General features: G+C 48.0%; 1 protein-coding gene across 1 annotated transcript in view; it reads left to right on the forward strand.

Annotated features, from left to right (window-relative positions):
• The window catches only part of IZUMO4 (IZUMO family member 4), a 1032821-nt gene that overhangs the window by 219830 nt on the left and 786476 nt on the right, over window positions 1-26515 (forward strand). The window lies entirely within an intron of this gene.

Below are 26515 nucleotides of genomic sequence, written 5' to 3' on the forward strand. Positions count from 1 at the left end.
CACAGAGTTTCTCATTCACCAGACACTTGCTGGTTGCTTTAAGAGTTTGTGCTGCAACACGGATCACACAGCCTTCTACTTTTAGTGCCAGAGCTCCAGTTCCCGGCCCTCAGACACTCCTGTGGTGGTCCTCAACCACCTGGGAATGAAGACTTTGAGCAGGGAGCAAAGGGGCAGCCTTCCTGCATGGCTCCTTTCACCTTCTTCAATCTGTTCCAGGGAGTCCCAACTACCACACCATGCTGTAGGGTTCTCTGCTGCATGCACCAGCCTCCTGGTCTTTCTCCCGTCTTTACCCTCTGCCGTTTGGCTTGGCTCCATTTATACACCTGCAGGCCCTTGACAGGGCAGTTGCCTTGGAAAAGACTGCCCTTTGTGGTTCAAGTTCTTGGTACATGGTTCAAACTCGTGCATCCTCCTCATCTCAGTACTTTGGGGAATTCTGGGAGTTGAAGTTCGTAGATGTTGTTAAATACATGACATTTGAATAGTTATTACTGGGTTCTACCTGAAGGGACTTTTAGAAGAAAAAGGTGTTATGTTTGAGCAGTGTGAGTTTGTGTTATGTTTGTGTGTTTGGCCATACAAATATGAAGAAGCGGGTTCACTTCTACCAGTGGGAACACATGTCTGACAGTATGCCACGTGGGGCAGCATAGGGTTTTCCTCATAGAAACGGGTCTTGGGTATTAGAAGGTTCTCCTCAAGGGGTGCTCCTTTGAACACCCTAGATAGGTGGCACTCCACCGAAATCTAGGGTTATGTAATACCCGGAGGACAGTTGGCTCGGTTGTAGGGCCAAATAGCACTCATTGGGCTTCATCACGAGTTGGGTGGTAGCCCTTAAATGCAGTGGTAACACTATTACCGCTGCATTCAAGGGCTGGCCGGTCAGGAGTTGGGTGCTAAAAGGGCTGTTTTACCGCCAGCTTTTTGCTGGAGATGAAAATCCCATTTAGCAGCCTGTTTTTGGCGCAATTACCGCTGGCTGTATTAGCATGCAGTATTTGCACCGAAAATGCCCCATTGGACCCAATGGGGAATGGGGATTTATCATTAACATCAAACCCATGATCCAGCTCTAATTACGCCGGACCGGCTGGTGCTAACGCAATTACAGTTGAGCTGTATTACCACCGACATAACGTCCAACTCGTGATGAGGCCGATTAACAAAGGAAGGTGAAATAACTGTTGCTCCACACCTGTACATATTTATGTGTGAAAGAGAGTGATGGAATCCCAATCGGTAGAAAGGGTCCCTGTGGAAGACAGGGGCAATGGATTTTATTCCAGGATCTTTGCTGTCCACAAGAAGAACCAGGCGGTCCTAAGAGTTGTGTTAGACCTATCTTTCCTCAACCTTTATGTACCCTTAGAAAACTTCAACATGGCAACTCCTGCTTAGATTGCAGAATCTCTCTGGGAGACTTGCTATGTGCCCTGGACCTCAAGGATGCTTAACTGCATACCGATATGGCAACCCCATCGGCAATGCTTTCAATTTTCTGTCATGGGGAACCATTTACAATACAGAGTTCCCTCGTTTCATCTAAATTCAGCGGCAAGAGTCTTCACAAAGATAATGAATGCGATAGCCAGCTTGCTGTGGAGCAGGGGTCAGCATGTCTACCCCTTTCTTGACGATTGGCTTATCATGGCACAGTTTCCCCAAGAAGTGACACAGACCCTACAAGCCCTAATGAACATACTTTTCGATCCGTGGTTCTCAATCTAAACCAAGAAATCAGAGCTTACGACCGCTCAGTGGCTTACCTTATTTGGTTTTAAATGGGACACAGTGCAAGCCAGAATATTTCCAACTCCAGAATGGCAGAAGGTTATTCTGGCAGCAGTGAAGACTTTCTTGTTGAGGGAATGCTTGACAGTGTGGTGGTATCAACACCTGATCATGATGGACCTCTTGCTACCTGCCTTCTCTTAGTACAACTAGCAAGACTCAAAATGAGGAGTGTACAACTTCACTTAGAAGCTTCATGGAATCAGGAAACAGGATCCCAATCGGACAGAATATTTATACCTGCAATACTAAAGGAGGATCTTCTATGTTAGGAGATGGCCTCCAACCTGTGTGTAGCAGTGTGTTTCTTGACTGCGTGGAGAAAGGAGTATCTGGCAACACCGGTGTAGCTGAGGAGTCTTTGGAGCCTGTCCTCTATTTTCATCACTGTATCAGGAGGAGGAATCTTTAAAGAATCAAACGCTGCGCAGATTGCAGCAGTGTGTTGCAATGTGTTTCTCGACTGCGTGGAGAAAGGAGTATCAGGCAATACTGGCGTAGCTGAGGAGTCAGTGGAGTCTGTCTTCTATTTCCATCACTAAATCAGGAGGATGAACCTTTAAAGAATCATACCCTGCGTGGAGCGCACCGGTGTGTAGCAGTGTGTTTCATGTTCGGGGTGTGGGGCTGTGGCGGCGAGGCTTTCGCTTGCAAACAAGGTAATCCGTAAACCTATGAGACTCTCCAGTGCCTGTTTCCCTATGCATTACACACCCAGGAAACTCTGTTGCTCCATTCTGTTCTCCCTACTATAGCTCAACAGCAAGACTTCACATGAGCCACTTTCAAGATTGTATTATCTGCGTCCCATTAACGGTCCTGCCTCAGCAGCTCTGCCCGTCCAGCCCGTTATATTATTTTTGCCTGACTTATTTGACACCTCTTATTGCACTCTTGTGGTTAATTCAGCTGCGATTTTTCAACTGACTGCCAAAGCCTTCAGTACAGGAAGAGGTGCTTTATGACATTTGGCAGGGAGTGCTCTGCGTCTTGCTCTTGCTTTTCACCTTGGCCTCTTTATCTTTGTTCATTCTGGTGAACTTGGGGACTGTGGATTTCAGATCTGGTGTGTGTTGCTAGTCTGCTCTGATTTTGGAGCCATTGAAGGAAAGGCCGAGGTGTGGGACGCCTTGATACTTCTCTTTTCCTTTTCCTTCTTTAAGATTTTCTTGTCATACGTCTGATCTGACAACCAACCATCAACCTCCAGCTCAGCGCGCATCCACTGTGTGTACATCTTCAATAGTGTCTAATCAGTGAGCGACTGTGGGCCAGGGTGCCTTTGAGCTCATTGTTAGATTCCGCTTCTCATATCTATTGTAGTGGTGCTGCCCTGTTCTGTTTCCCTGATCCTTTCTTCTACTAGCGGCCAGATGCTTACATACTATGCCGGGTTTACGCAGTGGCAAGACCACAGTCAGCAAGTCCGAATCATTCAGTGAGCATTTGGGAGGGGCTTTCAACAGACCCGAACAGCAAATTTCACTGTTTTTAAGGAATTCCAATGCTCTACCATCAAATTCACTCTGCTCAGTCTCACTGTTTCATGCCAATTCCTGAGGACCTGATCGAAGGCGTGGGTTCTAACTTAATTTCATATGTTTCTATTTTGGCTCCTGTTGTATCTTCTGAATTTGCCAAACGCATCCGTCTGTCCTTGGGTGGGCCAATTACTCAATCTCTGCATGGCTCTCTATTCCCACCACGAGGCGTGGAGGAAGTTAAATTGTTCAGAGCTTCCCCCCTCCCTTCATGTCTGCAAAACTTGGATCATGATAAGCTTTCCACTGTTCGTCATGGCTCTCCCCCTTTACCTGATGCCCAAGTGTTCTTCAACCAACCCGGCCCTTCTGCATCTCTTTGTTCACCTCCTTCTCCAGAGCTGCAGCCTTGCAATAATAACATGGGCTATGTCCCCCTGGCGCAGTCGATGCCTTCTCTTTTCCAGTTTTAAACCGGAGTTTGGACATTATGGACCACGGCCATAATTTGAACATTTATGAACTGAGAGAGGTTTGCTCCTCTCTAAAAGACCTGCTTGCTAAAGTTCACTTCATTGAGGGTTTTATTGGAGTGTCCCGGGGCCCTTTCCAACAATGTATTACCTAATGGGAGCTTGCCTGTCGTCAATCGAGTCTCTGTGGAAAGTCAAACTTCTGTGCTTGATTTGGTGGTGCCCTCTAGTAAGGCTGTTGGGTCGGGAGACATAGAGGGGCTATTGGTGCCGGATTGTGAGGCTGTTCGATCTAAGCCTTCTTCGGTACCTCTAGATCCTATTCCCCCTCAGCAATCTTTGGAGTTTCAGTGTGCTGCGTCCTCTTCAGCTTTTCTTTCCCTGTTTTGCATGAACCGCCTTTTCCCAGGTTTCTCTGCTTCCTTAATCATTCTGTATAATGCTCCTACTAGGTGCTTGTTCCCCGAATTAGTCGATGCACATTTTCCAAACGGGGTCAGCTTTCTTGTCACTGCTCCCTTTACCCTGGAGCTCAGGGCCCAATGTCTCAATTGGGCATAATGGAACCTTTCCCCTTCATCTAATTCAAAATCCTCTACATTGTAGGAAGGATTTGAGCTCCTCTACTTCAAACAAGTCCCTTAGCATACAACATCCTCCTACCTGCCATTTGATAAATCCTGTCCTAGCCCACCCCGGCATGAATTGCAGGTTCCTAAATATCAGAGTGAGGGGAACGTTGTGATTTTGGATCACTTTGCCAATTCATCCCAGGTTTGCCATAATAGGGATTCAATTTTGCTGCAGTACGTATTATGGGTCTGTCCTCCCGGGGTAGCTGTAAGGCCTTCTCAAGGTCAGTTCCCGCCACTGCTCTATCCATGCCCCTCAATTGTTTCCCTCTGTCATCTTTTTCACAATCTCTTATCACTCTAATTTGTGCTGCTTGGTAGTACGCTATGCGGTCAGGTTCTCCCACCCCCCCTATTCCTAGGTTGCAGCATCAAACTATGTGCCACTCTTGGTTTCTTCTGTCCCCAGACAAAGGCCTGTGTGTGTCTGCGTAATGCTGTGAAAAAAGAAATCGGGATCCTTACGGGAACTGCCATTAACGCATAGAGTAATTTCGGCAAGACAGCGATTTTCAAGGCATTTATCCTACCCATCCAGGAAATGCCCACGGTGCCCCAGTTATAAAGCATGTTTTAATGACCTCCAACAGGGGGGGATAATTATCTACATATAATTGGTCAATGCTTTTGGTGATGTAGATTCCCAAGTATTTTATCTTGTTACGGGCCCATGAGTACGGGAAGTTGGTTTGTATCTCCCCCTCCCTCCCCGCTGGTAAATATAGAGCCAGTATCTCAGATTTGCTCCTATTGTCATGATGCCTACCCCTGGGCATCCGGATCAAGCCCATCAGCCCCGGGAGCAGGCATCCAGACATTTACAAAAACCCCAGCAGCCCCAGCTAGGGGCTGTCTGGGTTCAGTCCTGGCGCCGTAGGCACCAGGCTCATAATAAAAATCAGTCCTGGCGCTATAGGCGCCAGGCTCATAGACATTACTTACCTCATGCAGACCATGCTGCAAATAAATCCAAGCCAACGTGAGGCCTGGATGGGACTATTTTACTACAGGGACTATTTTTTACTCGGTGTGGTCCTGGGGAACTTCTTTCCTGGGACTACTTTGGAGGCTATTTAAACCACGCCCGAACAGCAGCACATGCTTCGTGTTATTCTGCATCCAGCAGCGTGACTCTCACCGTGCCTGCAGCCAGCATCCAGTCTTCTGCCACGCCCGCGTGCCTGCAGCCAGCATCCTGTCTTCTGCCACGCCCGCCTCGAATCCGGAGCTCCTAGAATAAAGAGGAAGAAAAGGACAAGGTTAGAAAACTAACTTATTTCAAATTCCTCACCTGATTCCGGATCCATTTCATCTCCCGACCTGGAAAGTACATCAGTCCTGCACGCGTCGCTTCGCCAGCTCCAGCACGGCGCCATACTCACCAGTTCTCACAGCATCTTTCGATCCGGCACTGTCTCCATCATTTCTTCGCCGTACTCCGGCACCTAGGGGCACAAGAATAACAAGGTGAGCCAAGGGAATCAACAAATACCTCTTACCACCATCGACTTACCTGATTTACCACCGGCGGTATTATTCTCCATATCTTCATATGCCGCATCTGAAAAGAGGGAGAAAAACAACCCCAGCAGCCGTTACGAGACCTTCTTCTCACAAACTCAGTTGCAACTTAAGGAAGGAAGGGGACAAGAGTGAACATCAGGCACATTGAACTCTGAACTTGATACTTACCAATCCCGCCTGGGACTTCAGAGTCAATGCTTACCGGAACTCTCCCAACGCCTTCCAACCAGTGAAGTAACTGGTATCTACGCGCCCGTGCAAGACACGCAGGACAGAGAGCTCATCTTTTACAAACATAAGGTGAGGTTACTAAGGGGATATCGGAGGTGATTAGTGGGGGGGAGCCAGAACAATTGGGAGGCCATCACTAAAACCCACAGGTGGCTAATCCCTGTCTCCATTTGCAGGAAAATACTTCTTCGGGTCCAGCAGACAAGACTAGGCGGGCCAATCCAGACAGCCATCTCTGCACCAGGCATCACGTTGGAGGAGACGGCAGCTGTCCGGGTCCCATCGACACCCCTGTGGGGTCCAGGTGAGCGTAACAGAGCACGAAGCCTTTCTAAAAATACCCACCCAGGTGTTATGGAAACCTCGGAAACCGACCAACTGGCCCAATTATTGGGGGAATTTAGGGCAGAAGTACACGCCGCTCACCAAGAGACTAATGCCCTCAGGAGAGAACTAATTGTCTCAAAGGAGCGCACTGATGATCTGGCTAGGCAACTACTGCAAAACCAAGCTGGGCAAACGCCCCTACCTGAATATGGGGGAAAACCAACCCCCGTTTCATCAAGCAATCCTGTGCAAGTGGTTTTACCAGGAAATATTCCTTTAGCTCCACCCGAACGCTTTTCTGGGGACCCCAAAAGGTTCGCCGTGTTTATGAACCAATGCCGCTTGCACTTTTTATGCAGACCGGGAGCCTTTCCAAATGACCAAGCCAAAGTAGCCTTTGTATTGTCATATCTTAGTGGCAGCGCAGCGGATTGGTCCATTCCGTTAGTCAACCAGGATGATCCTCTTCTCCGGGATTTTCAGGGTTTTCAAAGGAGCATGGAAAAACTATTCGCCAGACACTCACAGGGTCAAGCCCTGGACAACGAACTTTTATCCTTACGACAGGGTAACCAGGATCTGCAAAGGTATATTGCAACCTTCAATAGGTTGGTGGTGGAAACCGGGTGGCCGGAGGAAAAACGAATTACATTGTTTCATCGTGGACTTCGGGGAGAACTCAAAGACGTCTTGGCTCAAGTTGTGAACACACCTCAGGATTGTACAGAATTTATAGACTTAGTGGTCCAGCTAGACCACCGACTTCAGAAACGAAAGACTGATCGAGCTAAGTTCAAGAATCGGGTATTGGTTAAACCCAACGTTGCCCCCAAAGGAACAGATGCATCTGAACCTATGCTGATCAGGGAGGTTAAAGGACCCTTAACTCAAAAGGAAAGAGAAAGAAGACGACAGATGCAGTTGTGTCTGTACTGTGGAACCTCAGGACATTTTCTACGGGATTGCCCTACAAAACCACCCAAGAAGGTGGTAGGAGTTGCTGAGAAAAGCCACATAGAGCCTGATTCGGGAAACGACTACGCCCGACAAGCGTAGATGTCCACTTGCCGAGCTTAAAGAAGGACACTCAGACCTCGCATCTGATCATCCCAATGGTCCTACTTGATCCCAGGCAGCCATCACGTATGCACGCAGTAAGGGCATACATAGATAGCGGGGCCGTAGGAAACTATATGGACCACGAATTGGTGTCAAGGATGAATCTACCTCTTTGCAAAAAGACCACTTCGAGTGTCATCACCACAGTTGATGGGACTGAGATTGCCTCAGGGCCTGTAACTCATTCCACTACAGAGATGACACTGTTGAGTCAAGATGGGCATCGAGAGACTATTGTGTTTGATCTAATCAAAGCCCCATTGTTCCAGATAATACTGGGGATGCCATGGTTGGAAACCATTGATCCTTGTATAGAATGGCGAGAGAAGAGAATAACCTTCCCGGATTGTGCACACACCTGTTACCCGGAGAAAACTTTGAACAAAGGCCTGGCTACAGTCATTAACCCAATCGTGCAGTTACCTCAGGAATACCAAGAATTTCAGGATGTTTTTCAAAAAGAACAGGCCAATACATTACCTCCTCACAGATCATACGCTTGTCAAATCGACCTCCTACCCGGTGCACAACCCCCATGCAGTAGAATCTACGCCCGCACGGAACCTGAAAATCTTCACCTACGGCAATACTTGGACCAATACCTTGCTAATGGCTTTATTCGTCCTTCCAAGTCTCCTGCATCCTCAGCTTTATTCTTCGTGCCAAAAAAGGAAGGTGACCTTAGAACGTGCATAGATTACCGCGCATTAAATCAGATTACAGTAAAAAACCGATACCCATTGCCTCTGATCCCCGAATTACTAGACCAAGTAAAGGATGCTTGTATCTACACTAAGTTAGATCTCCGAGGGGCATATCATCTGGTACGTGTCAAGAAAGGCGATGAATGGAAGACTGCCTTTCGCACCAAGTACAGATTATTCGAATATCAGGTGATGCCCTTCGGGTTGTGCAATGCACCTGCAGCCTTCCAGTATTTTATGAACGATGTCCTTCGTGAACTCATTGACGTCTGTGTCGTCGTATACATAGATGATATTCTAGTGTACTCCTCCTCAGAATCAGACCATGTTAAGCACGTGCGTGCAGTCCTTGAGAAACTACGCCAGCACAAGTTATATGCAAAATTGGAAAAATGTGTTTTTCATGCTATGGAAGTGGAATTTCTTGGATTTATCCTGACTCCAAAGGGAGTCCGAATGGACTCTCGAAAGGTGGACGCAATTCTCAAGTGGCCATAACCCAGTTCAGTCAAAAGGGTACAAAGCATGCTCGGATTTGCTAATTTCTACCGCAGATTCATTCCGGACTTCTCCCATGTTGTACACCCCATCACAGCACTTTTGTGAAAAAACAAACGCTTCTTGTGGACCGAAGAGGCTGAAAAGGCCTTCCAAGAGCTGAAAGCGAAATTCACATCAGCACCTGTCTTAAAGCATCCACGTCCTGAGCTTCCATACATAGTAGAAACTGATGCATCCAGTTTAGCCATGGGAGCTGTTCTGTCCCAGAAGGATCCTGAAACTGGTCAACTTCACCCAGTAGCGTTTTGGTCCAGAAAGTTCTCAGCACCGGAGTTGAACTATGCGATTACCGATAAAGAGCTATTAGCTATCAAATCCGCCTTTAAGGCTTGGCGGCCCTACCTTCTTGGTGCCAGGCATACCATTACCGTAATCACTGACAACCGGAACCGGCAGTATTTAAAAACAGCCAAAGCCCAATCATCGCGACAACTTCGATGGGCATTGTTCTTTGCCGAATTCGATTTCGTGATCACTTATCGACCAGGCCGCAAAAATGGCAAAGCAGATGCCTTATCCCGAATAGGGATGGGAGGAGCATATGCAAACCCGGAACCGGTGGCAATAATTCCCGAGCAAAGAATTCTTGGCAAAACTACTCAACAGACACTAGAAGATAGTCATTCAAAAATCCAACAGACCCAGCAACCCTGCAGGACTGGGTAAAGAAAGGCCCGGACTACTCAGTCGTCAATGACCTACCTTACTATCAAGGACGACTATTTCTACCACACAAGGAAATACAAGAACTAGTCATCTCCAATTACCATGACACCCTGATGGAAGGGCACCCAGGTATCTCAAAAACTGAAGCGGAAATTAAGAGACAGTTCTGGTGGCCCACTTGGCGAAAAGACGTAAAGTCATTTGTGATGTCTTGTGGCATTTGCGCCCAAAACAAAAGCCAGAAGAAAAAACCCGCTGGCCTTTTACAACCTTTGGATATTCCACCTACACCATGGCACACCTTGTCTTTAGACTTTATTACAGATCTACCTCCATGTAATGGATTTAACACCATCCTAGTTGTTGTGGATCTTTTTTCCAAGATGGCCCACTTTATTCCTTTAAAAGGATTGCCTTCCGCTTCAATTTTGGCCAAGGAGTTCCTCAAAAACATTGTTCGAATACACGGATTTCCTTCCGTATTGGTCTCTGACCGAGGCAGTCAATTCATTTCACAATTTTGGAAGAAATGTTGTCAATTGGCGCAAATCGACGTGAGGTTATCAACCAGTCACCATCCCCAGACCGATGGTTAGACGGAGAGGACCAACCAGACCCTTGAACAGTACCTACGTTGCATGCTGCACCAGACCGAAAGCAATTGGAAGGATATTTTATGGATTTCCGAATATGCATACAATAACTCAGTACATTCTGGAACCGGACAAAGCCCCTTCTATACCATATACGGACATCACCCTCGAACCTCAGAACTCGATTCGCCTCAGCACTTAGAAATGCCTGCAGTTAGTCATTTACACTCTTCTATTACACAAGCCTTTTAGGAGGCAACAGAACATTTGAAACAAGCGAAAGAAAAATGCTGATCAACATAGAAGCGATGCTCCACGATATCAGATTGGGGATCAAGTTTGGCTGGCTACAAAACACATACCTCTAAAATGAACTCGGACTTTTAATCCTAGGTATTTGGGACCTTACACTATTAAGGCCATTATCAACCTGGTGGCCATCAAGTTGGAATTACCCTCTAATATGCGGATCCATCCTGTCTTTCATGTTTCACTTCTGAAACCAGTTCAACCCGGGACAAGACTTGCCAAACCCCCTGACCCCATCCTAATAGATGGAGAACCTGAATTTGATGTAAAGAATATCCTGGACTCTAAGTTGGTTAAATCAAGACTTTTTTATTTAATCGACTGGAAAGGTTACGGACCACAGGAAAGGTCATGGGAGCCTAGTGACCACGTTCATGTACCTCGGTTGGTGAAGAAATTCCATTAGAACTTCCCAGACAAACCAGGGCCAAGGGGAAGAACAACTTTAGGAGGGGCTTTGGGGGGGAGTGCTGTCATGATGCCTACCCCCGGGCATCCGGATCAAGCCCATCAGCCCCAGGAGCAAGCATCCAGACATTTACAAAAACCCCAGCAGCCTCAGCTAGGGACTGTCTGGGTTCAGTCCTGGCGCTGTAGGCACCAGGCTCATAATAAAAATCAGTCCTGGCGCCACAGGCGCCAGGCTCATAGACATTACTTACCTCATGCAGACCATGCTGCAAATAAATCCAAGCCAACGTGAGGCCTGGATGGGACTATTTTACTACAGGGACTATTTTTTACTCGGGTGTGGTCCTGGGGAACTTCTTTCCTGGGACTACTTTGGAGGCTATTTAAACCACGCCCGAACAGCAGCACATGCTTCGTGTTATTCTGCATCCAGCAGCGTGACTCTCACCGTGCCTGCAGCCAGCATCCAGTCTTCTGCCGCGCCCGCGTGCCTGCAGCCAGCATTCAGTCTTCTGCCACGCCCGCCTCGAATCCGGAGCTCCTAGAATAAAGAGGAAGAAAAGGACAAGGTTAGAAAACAAACTTATTTCAAATTCCTCACCTGATTCCGGATCCATTTCATCTCCCGACCTGGAAAGTACATCAGTCCTGCACGCGTCGCTTCACCAGCTCCAGCACGGCACCATACTCACCAGTTCTCACAGCATCTTTCGATCCGGCACTGTCTCCATCATTTCTTCGCCGTACTCCGGCACCTATGGGCACAAGAATAACAAGGTGAGCCAAGGGAATCAGCAAATACCTCTTACCACCATCGACTTACCTGATTTACCACCGGCGGTATTATTCTCCATATCTTCATATGCCGCATCTGAAAAGAGGGAGAAAAACAACACGTTAATGCATGCAATAGTTACCGGACAGCGTTGGGTAACACAGACTCTTACCTGAACCCCAGCAGCAGTTACGAGACCTTCTTCTCACAAACTCAGTTGCAACTTAAGGAAGGAAGGGGACAAGAGTGAACATCGGCACATTGAACTCTTTGAACTTGATACTTGCCAATCCCGCCTGGAACTTCAGAGTCAATGCTTACCGGAACTCTCCCAACGCCTTCAAACCAGTGAAGTAACTGGTATCTACGCGCCCCTGCAAGACACGCAGGATGGAGAGCTCATCTTTTACAAACATAAGGTGAGGTTACTAAGGGGATATCGGAGGTGATTAGTGGGGGAGAGCGAGAACAGTTGGGAGGCCATCACTAAAACCCACAGGTGGCTAATCCCTGTCTCCACTTGCAGGAAAATACTTCTTCGCGTCCAGCAGACAAGACTAGGCGGGCCAGTCCAGACAGCCATCTCTGCACTATGCATCACATTGAAGGTGACCGCAGCTGTCCGGGTCCGATCGACACGCCTGTGGGGTCCAGGTGAGCGTAACACCTATTTATGTTTTGCCGTGTTTCCCCCCAAAATTGCACTAAGAACTTGTCTACTGCCCGCAAGAAGTCCTCTGGATTTGTTAATGTCAGCAGCATGTCGTCTGCTAATGAGACTTTCTAATCATGCTTAAGAGGTTCTAGGTGGATGGCATATAATAGCGGTAATAGGGGCAACCCTGCTTTGTACCTCTAGATACCGCTACCGGATCGGAGAGTTCCCCCTTTACAAGTAAGCATAGAGAGGTGTTTTTGTAGTTGGCTGCTATTTTGGACAGGAACTCCTCTCTGAATCCCATTTTGCTCATGGTAAGGAAGAGAAACCTCCACTCCACCTCGTCAAAGGCTTTTTCCGCATCCAATGCGACCACTAAGGCCACAGTGCGCGCTTTATTGACCTTTTCTATAATATGGGCTATCCGCCTGGTGTTTTCATGAATCTGCCTACCGCGTATAAAGCCTGATTGGTCTGGGTCCACCAGTCCGGGGAGGAGAGGTTCTAGGTGACTTGCCAGAATCTTGGTATATATTTTGGCATCTAAATTGATAATTGCAATAGGCCTTTATGAGCTTGATGTAATAGTTCTGCTTAAGGTGCACAACTGCTCTGCTTGTTTGTATTGTTTCAATTTGACCTCTGATTGTCTTATACTCTTTTCTTGTCTCCCCTGTTGGTCTTGTCGCCATTTTGAGCATGATATTCTTCAGCTTATTTTCTAGATCCACTTCTACTTGCCTGAGTTCTGTTTCCCGCCGTATCTTTATCGCAATTAATTTCCCTCTTATAGTAAGTAGCCTTGAAGGCGTCCCAGATCATACGAGGATTTACTTCCTGACTCGTTTGTTTGAAAATATAGGCCAATCCCCTCCCTCAGTTCCCTCCTCAGGGTTTCGTCTTTAAATATGTGAGCCGGGTATCTCCACTTCCAAAGTCCTGTTAAATATTTTGTTGTGTAATTCTCAGTGTAAGGGGGGCGTGATCCTGCAAGTTGATAGCTCCCACCTCCACCTCCTTCACTCGTCCTAGTAAGGGGCACGACGCACATAGAATATCTATTCTTGAAGCTGTTACACTTGAGAGTAGAAGGTATATCCCCTGGACTCCACTCTCTTTTCCCTCAAGATGTCTACTAGTGATAAGTTGTCAATGTTCTCTCATAATTCTTTCGAGGGCTTATTTTGAGTGTTTGATATTCTTGTGCTCCTGTCCCTTACCGGGTCCCAAGCTAGGTTAAAGTCACTTACGAGTATCATGCTACCGTTTGTGATACGTTCTAGTTTTTGCACCATGGATTGTATGAAGCGGTCCTGTCCCGTGTTGGGAGCACATAATGAGGCTATGGTTATAGTCTCCCCTCCACACTGGAGAACTAATGCTATGAACCTACCACTGGTGTCTCTGCTCACCCCCATTATTTTGAGATCCAAGCCATTCTTTATTGCTATAAGGAAACCCTCTTTCTTCCTTGGGTTGTTTGACTGTTGTACTTGATTGTATCCTCTTATTCTCGTTCTATGCCTGTCTGTCACTTGTATATGTGTTTCCTGCAATGCAATTATGTCTGGTTTTTCCCTTACCAGAAAGTGGTCCAGTTTTTTCCTCTTAATTGGTGAGTTGGTGAGTTGAGCTCCTTAACATTCAGGGAAATAATTTTTAACAACCTTTCCTTATACATTGCCTGCGAGTATTCTGCGTTCTTGCCTTGGCTGGCGGGTATGTTTGATCAGCTCCGGACCTGGTTTTCCCCTCCCTCATCCTCTGCTCCCCCCTTGGCATTCCCCCCTCCTGCCTCCTCCCCCTCGTTGCTGGGGTGACTCAACCGGCTTCTAGCCCTTCCTGCATCTCCTCCTCGGGGGGTGAGTCCCTTTCCATCCCCAGTGTTCCCCTTAGTGGGTCCTCCCTGACCCATGAGCTGAAACCAAGAGTCATCTCCCCATTTCCTTTCCCCCACCTCTTGTGCTGTGTTATCCCTCCCCAGGCACTATTTCTCTTCTCCTGGAGCCGTGGGCATTCGTAGGAATTAATGCTCCTATCCAGAGGCTCCGATTCTTGTGGTGGGTCATTCTTTAGGATTCTCAGGCCTTGCGGTCCCCTTTTTTTCCTTGCTTTTCTCTTTTACTCATGAGTTTTCCATTCCCATGCTTTCCTTTTTGGTTAGACCCTTTCTGCACCCCGGGTTCCGCTACATTCCGGTTCCACTTCAATCCTAAGCATGTCCGCCCCTTCTTCCACAGAGGTAATTCTTCTTTGCGTATTGTCCATTTCAAACAGGAGGGCGAACGGAACGGTCCATTTATATCTGATGCCTCGCTTTGCTAGCTCTTGTACTATCGGGCACATCAGCCTTCTTATAGTTAGCGTAATCTGGGAGCGATCCTGGTACAGTTGTACCGTGGCTCCGTTGATTTTGAGATCGTCAGATTGACTAGCTGCCACTAGAATATTCTTTTTTTGGGAGTGCTCATGCATAGCCACCAGGAAATCCCTCGGCTGAGCTCCCGGTTCCGACCCCTCCGGCCCTGCTCTATGAACCTGTTGAAAACCTGTTTTACTGCTTGTCGTAGCTACCCGTCCCTCACTGTTTCAGGGATTTCCTTTAACCTGATAATTGCTCTCCTTGACCTGTTTTCAAGATCTTCGGTTTGGATCTTCAAATTAGGCGTGACCCTGGCAAGGTGTTCCATCATGTCCTCCGCCTTGTGATTGTCATCCGCCAGCTCCTGCAAGGCCATTTCATTTGTGACCACTCTCGCCTCCAGCGTATGTAACTCAGTCTTCACCTCCTTTATTGCTCCTGTCAGGTCCTCTTTCATTTTGTCTAATTGTGTTTGCATCATGTTCGCCATCCTGTCCCCAAAATTCTGGAAGCACTGCTCCATTAATTTTTGTGTGACCCCTTTTTCTTCTTGGTTGGTTTCTGTCTCTTCCTAGGTCACTATCTGTCATGGTACCGCCTTCTTTCCTCCACATTCTCTGTATCGTCCCCTCACAGCTCTTTTTGGTGCTTTTTGCCGGGGTCTGGGCCTCTTTCCCTCTGCTTTTTGACATCTCACTTTTACTTGGGTTTTGCCAGTCCGGTTGTCGCCTATCACCTTTTGCTGTTTCAGGCTCGTTGCTTCCCACTTCTTTGAAGCTCCTGCTTTTACTGCTCTCTTCTTATGTTTTTGGCTTGCCTTTCTGAACCAGTGTTGGGGGCGCAGCTTCCTCTAGAATTGTTCTTGCTGCTTCCACTATTTCTTCATCTGACGCGTCGTGGGTTAATTCTCCTACTCCCTTCCCCGGGTGGGTAGCTGCTAGCTGCTTCTGGTGGTTTTTCCCTTTGTCCCTGTGCCTCTTCAGGGTCACACCGCAGTTCGTCTCTTTCCCCCTTTGTGCGGTCCCTGTTGGCGAGGTCTTGAGTCTCTTGCTGGGTCAGGGAGCCGTTGGGCCTGCTCTTCTAGGCCTTCTCCCTTCTTTGACCAGTGGCATTTGAACCTTCAGCACCCCCCATGCAGCTCATGCTGCATGGATATTATTGAGCTGTTGGGCTCAGCTACTACTATGTTATCCTCTTTATTGTCCTAGTCCCTGTTTGGCCCTTCAGCAGTTCTCAGTCTGGCTCTTGCTCTGCAGATCTGCATGTGATATTGGGTACAGATCCTGTTATTTGGAGTGCTTCGCCCCCCCTCTTTTAGGCTTACTGCCTTAGGTGTATGCCACCCGGACCCCAGATGAGTGAGGGGTTGATTGTGTTAGTGGGGGGACTGGGCCACGGCTCACCGTATTTCTTGTTGTGGGCCCACTTGTCCTGTCGCCCAGATCTTCCACTTCTCGGTTTGTCTTCCTGCCGCTCGCCTTCCATCTCCAAGTTGGGCCGGCCTCTCGTGGTCACGCTCCAATGTCATGCTGGGTGGGACCGTCACACTTCTGCCCGCTGCTCCGCTGGCCGAATTTGCACCTCTCACAGCTGCTCATCCAGCAAGGGCTGGCCCTTCTCCCCGGTGTTTAGATACATCTCCCGGACCAGTTCCTCCTCCTTTCCTGTGCTCTCCGGGCTGCTTCAGTTGGCACTCTCTCCCTCTCCTTCCTCGCTGCCTGTAATAAACTCTGACACCAGAGTAAGCAAGTGGGAGCTTTATTTTACGGCCCCCGGAGGCTGGGGCAGTCAGGGAGAGAATGGACGTTACATTCCGTGGTGGAACGGGGGACAAAACATTCTCCGTTCTAGGTGGAACGGAATAACATTGGAACACAGAACATATAACATCTCCTTATCTATGGAAAGAAAAAAACGAGGAAAGAAGGAAAGGAGGGGAGGCAGGGTGGGGGGGGGGTGCAGGGTTGGACGGGGTGGACAGTTGCTGGTCAATAATAAACAAAATCATTCTTGAAATTCCGGATGATCGTGCAATTCCTTCTCGACAGACTTCTGGCAGAGATTCCTCATCGTTGGGACGGTGTTCGATGTGCCAGTTTGTGCCAACATGTGAGTCTGTGGAAGTACTGGGTCTGTAGGTGTCGGTGGTTGTTCTCTTCACATCTTCTCTTGACCGGGTGCCATTGTACTTGTTTTTAGAAGTGCTCGGTCTGTAGTTGTCATTCGTTATTTTCACGAGATCGTCGTGGTACCATCTCTTTCCATCCTCTAATGTGACAGACTTTCCGTGGCAGCGCGTTACTTTTTGTGGGGATCTAAATTGTCTATTCGCCCTTGAGTATCTTCTTGGGTTCTCTGACACAGACCCAGTCACCTTCCTGCAGTGTCATTTGTTTTGTTCTATTCTTCTGGTCATAGTAATTTTTGTACTTCTTTTGTTTCTCTTTTATATTTTTGTGGATTTGTTCCATGTCCACCTTCCGTTCTGTGTTTATTCTTGCTTCGCCAGTATCTAAGAAAATCCATGCTGGTCTCAGTTGGTTGGTTGCTGTTCTTCCTCGCATCAAGGTGAAGGGTTCTGAGTTGGTGGTGTAATGCGGCGTTGTTCTATATGCGAGCAGGGCCTCCTTGAGGGTTTATTTCCATGGCATAACATTGGCTGTGGCTAGTTGGATGACACTTTTTATTAGTCTATTCATTCTTTCCACCAATCCGTTGGACATTGGGTGGTAGAGTGATGTGGTGATGTGGTTGATGAATTTCTTTGCAAGGAATTCACGGAATTCCGACGAAGTGAACTGGGACCCGTTGTCTGACACTATGTCTCTGGGGTCACCTTCCCTGTTTAATATTTCTGTTAGGAAGTCAATGACCTTTTTCGTGGTTGTGCTGGTTTCTACCACACCCCATTCGGTCCATTTGGAAGTGTAGTCCACGATCACGATGATGAATATTTTTACTGCTTCCAGATTTTCAAAAGGGCCCATGATGTCTATAGCCAGCTTTGACCATACGTGTTTGGGGGTTTCTACCGGCTGAAGTGGTGTTTTCCTTAAGATTTTCGATTTGTCGCTGGAAGCGCAGGCACTGCAGTTTTTTACTGTCTCTTCCTCCTCTTTCCACATGTTGGGCCACCAGTAGTTGCTCCTTATCCTGTTCTTTGTCATACTCCTTCCCAGGTGTCCTTCATGGGCTAGTTCAAGTAGTTTTTTTCTGAGTGCCACAGCTGGAATTATTCTACTACCTCTCAAGATATTATTGGCGTTAATGGATATTTCATCTTTAAATGGAGTGAAATTTACCAACTCTTGTCCGACACCTTCCCAGTCGTTCATCACGGCTCTTCTGATTTCTTGTTGCTCCGTGTCGGCTTTGGTGATGCGTGTCCAGTCATCGGAGGGAATGGCAGAATAAATGGTGGCTATGATGTCTTCGTCTTGAACTTCATTTTCAGTGTCTGCTTTGTCTTGAATGGTGGTTAGTCTGGAGAGACAATCTGCTACTTGGTTTAGTGAGCCAGGATTGTAGAGAACCTGAACATTATATTGCATCACGTGTAGGAACCAGCGCCTTATTCTGGGAGATATGAGGTGTGGCGTTTTGGATCGTAGGATGTTGACAAGGGGTTTGTGATCAGTCTTTAAGAGAATGGGTAGACCCTAAATTAGATTTCTGAAGTGTTGTAGGGCCCACTTGACAGCCAGGGCTTCTCTCTCAATGGTGGAATAATTCAATTCAGCATCCCTTAGCACTCTCGATGCGAATGCGATGGTCACGATGTTGCCCTTCTGTTGTTGTTCTAGTACTGCACCAAGGCCGATCTTACTGGCATCCACTGACACTATTGTCCTAGCTTTATAATCAAACATTCTTAAAGCTGGAGCTTGGTTGATGTCGGACTTCAGGCTCTCGAACTCGTTTTTGCAATCTATGGACCATTCAAATCTGTTACTTTTCTTCATGAGTTTCCTCATGTTTTCCGTTTTATTGGCGTAGTTACTCACCAATTTGGAGTAGTACCCCGTCATTCCTAAAAAACTTTTCAACTGGTCTTTGTTGGTGGGTTAAGCCAAACTCAATATTGTGTCCAATAGTTTTTTCTTGGGACGGATGCCTCTGGCATCGATGGAGTGGCCAAGATAGGATCCTTGATTGCATTTTATGTTGCATTTCTCTAATTTGAGGGTGAGTCCACTTCTTTGTATTATCCGTAGCACGCCCATTAGTTTGGCATCGTGATCTTCCTCGGTTCTGGCTGATATAATAATATCGTCTTGGAAGCATCGTACCCCATCAAGACCTCCAAAGAGATGTGACATGAGTCTCTGGAATACTGCAGCGGCCGAAGCAAGCCCGAACGGCATTCTGTTGAACATGTAAGCTCCCAAAGGTGTGACAAAGGAAGTGAGGGCCTTCAAATTGTCATCTAAGGCAATTTGGTGGTATGCCGAGGAGCTTTATTTGTTCTCTGCCCCCTGCGACCTGTGGGGGCGCTGTGATGCGCGCCCTTGTGGCGGTCGCTGGGGACAGCTGATAGGATACAGCTGTGAGCGAAGAACGAAGACTGGCCCAGACAAAATGGCCGCACGCAGGGCACGTTACGAGGTCCTTTCCTCGAACAGCCGTTGGATAGTGCTTGAAAAATGCACTACAACGCTGGCAGCCCACGTTGATTTGTGAGATAATAAATATGAAATTGTACCTCTTTTATGTTGTATCTGGTACCTGGTGCCTGCCGGGTGGCCTGTCGGGCGGCCCCTTCCCCACAAGATGGCGAGGCTGGGGGGGGGGGCGACGGAGGCGGCGGCAAGGGGGGGGCACCGGGGAGCCGCCGGGCCGTCACTGTCGCCGGAGGAAGGCTGGAGTACAGGCAGGGAAGCTCCGGGGGCCGGGGTGTCAAAAGGGAGAGGAAGCTCGTCGCCAATTGTAATAAACTCTGACACCAGAGTAAGCAAGTGGGAGCTTTATTTTACAGCCCCCGGAGGCTGGGGCAGTCAGGGAGAGAATGGACGTTATATTCCGTGGTGGAACGGGGGACAAAACATTCTCCGTTCTAGGTGGAACGGAATAACATTGGAACATAGAACATATAACACTGCCTCAGCATCCCGGGTGCCCCGTCTGTTTCCTTTGCGATGCTGAGAGTCCTCCTCATGGGGGCCTGGCGGCTGACAGGAGTGGCCGTAGTGTGCCCATGCTCTCTTGCCGGCTCCCTGACCCGCTCACACTACGGCCACCAAAGTTCCCCAGCCAGACACTGACTGTAACTCCAGAGGTAGGCTTTTACCTACGCTTCATTGAAAGTGCTAAATCTTGCATGGGGAGGGGATTTAGCTATTCTTTTTTTCTACATATGAGGTGGTAGGGGTTTGGCGAGCAGCTTCTCGCGGTGTTCCCGCTACGGCAGCCATCTTGGAATCCCCCAGTAATTATTTTTTTTAAACTCCTTTTAACATTGTATGAAATTAATCTGTGTTACACATGCTTTTTTTCTTATTCTGGATTCTGATCGACTGTGTAACTCTGTGTAAAGTTTGTTTTAACTGAATCACACAATAAAACATTTTAAAAAAAACTCCAACCTGTTGAACGGGGCTCCATTTCCCGCTCTGCCACATGCAGCAGTAACAACAGACTCTCCTCTAGAGGGATGGGGTACAACATTCGAGCCTCACACAGCTCACATGTTGTGGCCTTCCAGCGACAACGAGGGATATATAAACTATCTAAAGTTTAAAGCAATATTTCTGGCATTGAAGTCCTTCATTTCACTGGTACAGACCAAGTGGTACTAATTCTAATGGACAGTACTACCTCAAAGCTAGCACTGCAGCTGTGGGAATGGGCGAAATATCGGGGGCTATGGCTTCAAGCAGCTCATTTGCCAGGTCAGAACAATATGGAAGCAGGCAGGCTCAGAAGACTCAGAGTGAATTCCTACTAATGGGAGATAGCGGAGTTACCCAGAGACAGGCATCTTTGCAAGGAGCATCAATGCCAAATGCAACAAGTTTGCCTCTTGGAAAGGTGTGGCGGGGGGGGGGGGAGGGAGGGGAAAATTCAGAAGAAGATGCTGTTCAGAACGATTGGTCAAAGATGATCTGTTGTGCATTGCTGCTGACCCCTCTCATGCAGAGGGTCCTCAACAAGTTCGGAGAAGCCAAGAATTGCAAATTAATTCTATTAGTCCCACTACGGCCCTCCAGGGCTTGGAAACTCAGACCTCACAAGGATGACCTACCAGGGACCACTCAAGCTGGAAGTATCCACTTAGATGTTCTCTTAAGAAGGAGTCTCAGTGCTTCACCTGAGCACACAAACGATGGCCCTAACAGCCTGTTGCCTGAAAAACTGACATTAGCCCATCTGAAGCTGTCAGAAGACACCTTGAACATCATTCAGAGAGTTAGGATGGACTCAACTATGTCCCAATACAACAGCAAGTGGACAAGGCGTTGTCACTGGTCTCAGCAGAATGGTATTGACGCCCTGAATGGTATGCTGTATAATGTTTTATCTTTTTCAGCTTATTTACCTTGTTCAGGAGTACAGGTAGACACGTGCAGGACATATCTCGGTGCCATAGGGGCATATAGGGATTCAGATCAGACTACTTTTTGTACAGCTAATCCTATCATCAAAAGACACGTGGAACGGCTAACAAGATTATTTCCCTCAGTCAGGAGGTCCCACCTCTTCTGGGATGTCAATATTGTCTTAGCAGCACCAGCTCATAAACCATTTGATCTTATGGCCTGAATAGACATTGCATTTGTTAGACTAAAGTCAGTTCTGTTAGTGGCATTCACATCAGCAAGAAGAGTTAGTGAAATTCAAGCGCTAGCAACATCTGAACCCTATACAAAATTTCACAAGGACAAAGGGATTTTATACACACACCTAACCTTTTCACCTACGGTTGTATCTGAATTTCACATAAACCAAGAAATTGAATCTGGGTCATTCAGGACCTCTCATGCTCTCTTTGTAACTTCCCCAGGTAAGCACGCCTCCAAGACATCAATTGCCAGATGGATGGTGTTGTGTATAGAAGAAGCCTACAAAGTGCAGGGCAAAACACTGCTGAAGGTATTCAAGCACATTTGTCAACTATTGCAAAGATGCTGTGTTTAGCCAGGCAGTACTCAGAAATGTGTTTTTTAAAAAAAAAAAAAAAAATGTCTTTATTGAACGATTTGCATCTCATCAACAATAGCCAAACATAGTTACCGTACATTGCAACATTGATTACCAGGTGAATTGCATCTTAACATTTTCTTGCCGGATTTGACAGGGAGATTACAGTGTACCGGGTGAGCTTACCACTCTCTGGGGATCCTACTACACCGCCCTAGTGGGATGCCACAGGTTAATGACCTCATACTCTCCGTCCCAGCAAGCAGTCAGTCCGAGGAGCCCTCCCGGGTTAGTAGGTATGCAGTAAAGGGGTTCCAGATATTTTTGGGCCTGTTTTGCAGCCCACAAAAATCTGCATATTATATGTCTGTGTCGCTTAACCATATTAGATCTTTCAGCCATACTTTCAACCCCGGGGGGATGTGCTCGTCCACTTCATCAAGACACACCTCCTAGACACTATCATGCAGCTTGAGAGTAACCTTTGTTACTGTTTCGATACCCAGGGAGCCACCCAAACATGCAACACAGCAGTTCGCACTGCACCATTTGCCCCAACATCTCCGACATGGTACCTGCCACTCCCTCCCAGAAGGAGCGTATTTTAACACAGGTCTATAGCATGTGTAACAGATCGGCCGAGTCCTCATTACATCTCGGGCCGTTGGAGGATCTTGTAGTGTCATATTGCTGTGTGCGTGCTGGGGAGATGTACGCTCTGTGCAATGTCTTGAGTTGAATTAGATGTAGCCGAGAATTAAAAGCGCTCTTGTGTGTAGTGCCGCAAACCACCGCCCATTGACTGTGAGGATTACCCCGTAGTCTTCTTCCCATTTCCTCTTATATTTCATAGATTCCCAGGGTGACTCAGTCTGGAGTAGTTTATATAGTGCAGAAACCACCCCTTTACACTCGGGGGAGTTCCTAATATATTGAAGCAACGGGGTAGTGGGTGGTATTTCCTGGAACACTGGGGACCACTGTCTGAAAGCTGCTTTCATTCTAAAGTATTGCAGTGTGCGTTGAAAACCACTTCCCATCTTTTCCACAAAATATTCCTGAGAGACGAATGTCCCATCTGGGTACATATCGTCCATACGAGTAATGCCTGCTCCCCCTCCAGTCCTGAATGATAGCCTCATCGCAGGTTGGCGCCAGAATCTCTATATTCCAGAGTGAGATGCCCGGGTCAAACAGGCAGTCCACTCCCAGCCTTTTCAGGGCTCTCATCCTGGCGTGCATTGTACATGCGACCGGATCTTCGGGTGCCAGGCAAGCTTAGTTAGTAGGGAACGCACCTCCCCGAAGTAGCCCACCCCGGGCAAACTGGAATATTCTGGAAAATGTAAAGAAGCCTGGGGGACCACTATCATTTTGGCAATTGCAATTCTACCCATGAGGGAGAGGCGTAGCCCGCACCACCTATCCACGCTGGACTTTAAAACTTGTAGATATTTGTTGTGATTGTCTTCTAGCAGTGTTTGAGGGTCTCTGCTCACCCACACCCCCAGGTATGTGACCGTGCACTGTTCCCAACCGTGTCCTACAGTGTCTGGAGGCCAAACAGTATTCTCATTTAGTGGGAAAAGAGAGGATTTGGCCCTGTTTATTCTGAGGCCGGAGGCTTCACTGAATCTCTAGACATTCTGTGTTAGCTGAGCTAAGTTACTTGCGGGGTCCTTGATATATACAATTGCGTCGTCCGCATACAAAGATATTAGTTCCCTTGCCCCTCCCCCATCGCCAGGTCCCTATGCCCATGAAATCTGCGCAGTCAGGCTGCTAGTACCTCGTTTGCCATGGCGAAGAGCAGGGCGAGGGCAGGCAGCCTTGTCTGGTTCCTCGTCCCAGCTTAAAGATGCAGGAGCGTGTGCTGCCAATGCCGATCTGGGCGCTCAAGCCTGTGTACAGGAGCTGCACTGCCGACAGGTAGTATTTTGGGACCCCGAACTGGAACAGTACTTCGAATGAGTAGCTCCATTCCACAGAGTCAAATGCCTTTTCCATGCCCAGCAGTGCTGCTACTGCTTGTGTATTGGGATCAATCTGAGCTAGTATTGAGCGTAGCCAGAGGTTTAAGGAGGTCAACCTCCCTGGGATGAACCCAGATTGGTCCATATGGATAATATGAGAGACGTGTGGGAGCAAACAGTCCGCCAATACAATGACAAATATTTACGTATCAAGGTTCAATAGGGATATCGGACAGTAAAAGGAACATTTAAGAGGGTCTTTACCCGGCTTAAGGATCAGTGATATCACCACCTCGCACATCGTGGGGGGGTGGTGCCCCAATGTCAGCTCCTTCTCCCACACTGCCAGCATATGCTGAGCCAGCCGGTCCGATAGCACAGCGAGTAGAGCGCTCGCTTTGACATCCGTACAGAGCCTGCTGACGCAGGTTCGAATCCCGGCAGGGCCAAACTCAGCCTTTCATCCTTCCGAGGTCGATAAATGAGCACCACACACCATGGGTAATAATAAGCATCGCTCAGATACCACAGGGTTCATAGCGCTATATAAATGCTAAATTATTATTATTACCGCAGGACCCCACTCCTTATAAAACTCAGCGGTCATCCCGTCTGTACCGGGTGCCGTGGATGAGGGCAAGGTGCGTATCGGACATAGGGTCACGTCAACCATGATGGGTGTTGCTAGGGCCACTCTCACCTCACTGCCAAGTTTATCAAAAGTTGCTGCTCTAACATAGTCCTCTAACTCCGCTTTCGGCTGTGTCCCCCGTGAGGCATACAGGGACTTATAGTAATGTCGAAAAATGTCCGCTATCGCACTCGGTTTCATGACCACCTCCCCTTCTGCTGTTTTCACAGCTGTTATTTCCCTGTAACCTCTTTCATGCCTCACCATTGCCGCCATGTGCCTGCCCGGTCTGCTCTCCTCTCCGTATCTGCGGGTCATTGCTGGTTGGGCAAGGTATTTGACCTCCCTCTCAGCCAGGGCGTTAAAGCAGTCCAGCTCTTCCCTTAGTTTGGCAAGTGAGCCCGGCGTGTCTCCCTTGTCCACCTCCCATTCCCACCTTTTGATTTCAAGCTCGGTGTCGTTCAGCTGCCTCCATATCTGTTTTAATACTCCCAATTCTAGGGACAGGGACCCCCTGCAGAGCACCACCTTAAACGCCTGCCACATAGTACCCATCTTTGATACTGTGCCCAGGTTCTCGCTAAAGTGGTTCTTCATCAAGCTGTGAACTTCGCTCTTGAACACCACATCCGACAATGCCGCAGGCTTGAACTTTCAGTAAGGGCGAGGCGGCACCAGGTCTAGACGCAGTGACCACAACACTGGGGAATGGTTAGAGAGTGTTCTCGGAAGCAGCACACATTTGTCTGTCCGGTGTACAAGATACAAGCAGGCAAGGATATAATCTAACCGGGATGAGGCGTTGTGGGAATTCCTCCCCTTCCAGCCTCAACAGTCTCCGAACATTGTCCAATTCTAACACACTCATGCCGCTAAGGACCGCTTCCGCTGCCCATTTGTTTTATCTCTCCTTGGGACTAGTACCACATTGAGGTCCCCGGCCCACACTATGTTGGTATGTAAGTATTTCTGACATTGCTGCACCAGGGTGTGAAAAAGCTCTGGGTCATATATGTTGACAAATGTGAGCATCGTGGTTACCCAACATCCAGAGAAAATAAAATATCTTCCTTGTGGGTCAAAAAATGTCTATTTGATCAATACTATTCTTAAGCAAGGATTGTGAGACCTCAGGAGTGACGCCCCTTCATCGTCCTATCCCAAAGGCATGTCTTGGAAGTCCCAGCTGATCACTTCGGCAGGGATTCGAGAAAGTCGTGTACTGCCCCAGGATCAGCAAAGAAATGGGTCTGCATATTGTGCTGAACCCTTAATTTGGAGGGGTATTGCATTGAGTATCGTATCTCTTGATCTCTGAGCACTCTTTTTGCTGCCAGGAAGGACAGGCGGGCCGTCTGCACTGCCGGGGTGAAGTCTGGGTTAAAGGACTCTCTAGCGTTCTCATAAGTGAGGTACCCGAGTTCCCTTGCTCTACGAAGTATGGTGTCTCGGTCCCGATAATTCAGGACTCATGCGATGATCGGCCGAGGATTCTGACCCAGTCTCAGAGTAATTTGTGACACCCGATGTGCCCTCTTCACCAGCAATTGGGAGGACAGTGGTGGACCCTGTAGCACTTCCTTGATAAAATTCTCCATGAAAACCTCCATGTTTTGTTGCGTGATTGATTCCGGGACCCCCGCCACTTTTATTATTTCTTCTTGACCTCGCCTCCAAATCTTCGTTCTTGTCTCTGATGGTCCTCACCTCCCTACACAGTTGCCTGATTGCTTGTGTTGTTTCATTACTGGTGTCCTCAAGCGCACTGACTCGGGTCTCGACCTCGGAGGTTCTATTGCTTTCCTTATCTTGCCATTCCACCCAATTTTGTGTTATTGGCAGCGAAGCCGATCGCATTTCCGCCAGCACCTGACTCAGCTCTGACGGTGGAGTGCTCACGCTCGGGCCGGCAGTCACTACCGCTTGGGGCTCTGTGGACGGCATTGTAGGAGCTTCTTGGGGTGCCGTCAACTGCCTTTCCATAGCCCTTCCTTTTGGGTAAATGGTAAGAGGGACTGTTGCTTGTTTCCCTTCGCCATGTAGCTTTTGGTCGGGTTTGCTTCAATTGGCCCCCCGCACAGGTTCTTTGTGAGAGCGGACGCACCCTGGGCCGTTAGCAGTTCTGGATCAGTTCCTTATCAGTAGCCA

Source organism: Ambystoma mexicanum, chromosome 1p, assembly GCF_040938575.1.
Source record: "Ambystoma mexicanum isolate Mex_15411 chromosome 1p, UKY_AmexF1_1, whole genome shotgun sequence".
NCBI lineage: Eukaryota > Metazoa > Chordata > Amphibia > Caudata > Ambystomatidae > Ambystoma > Ambystoma mexicanum.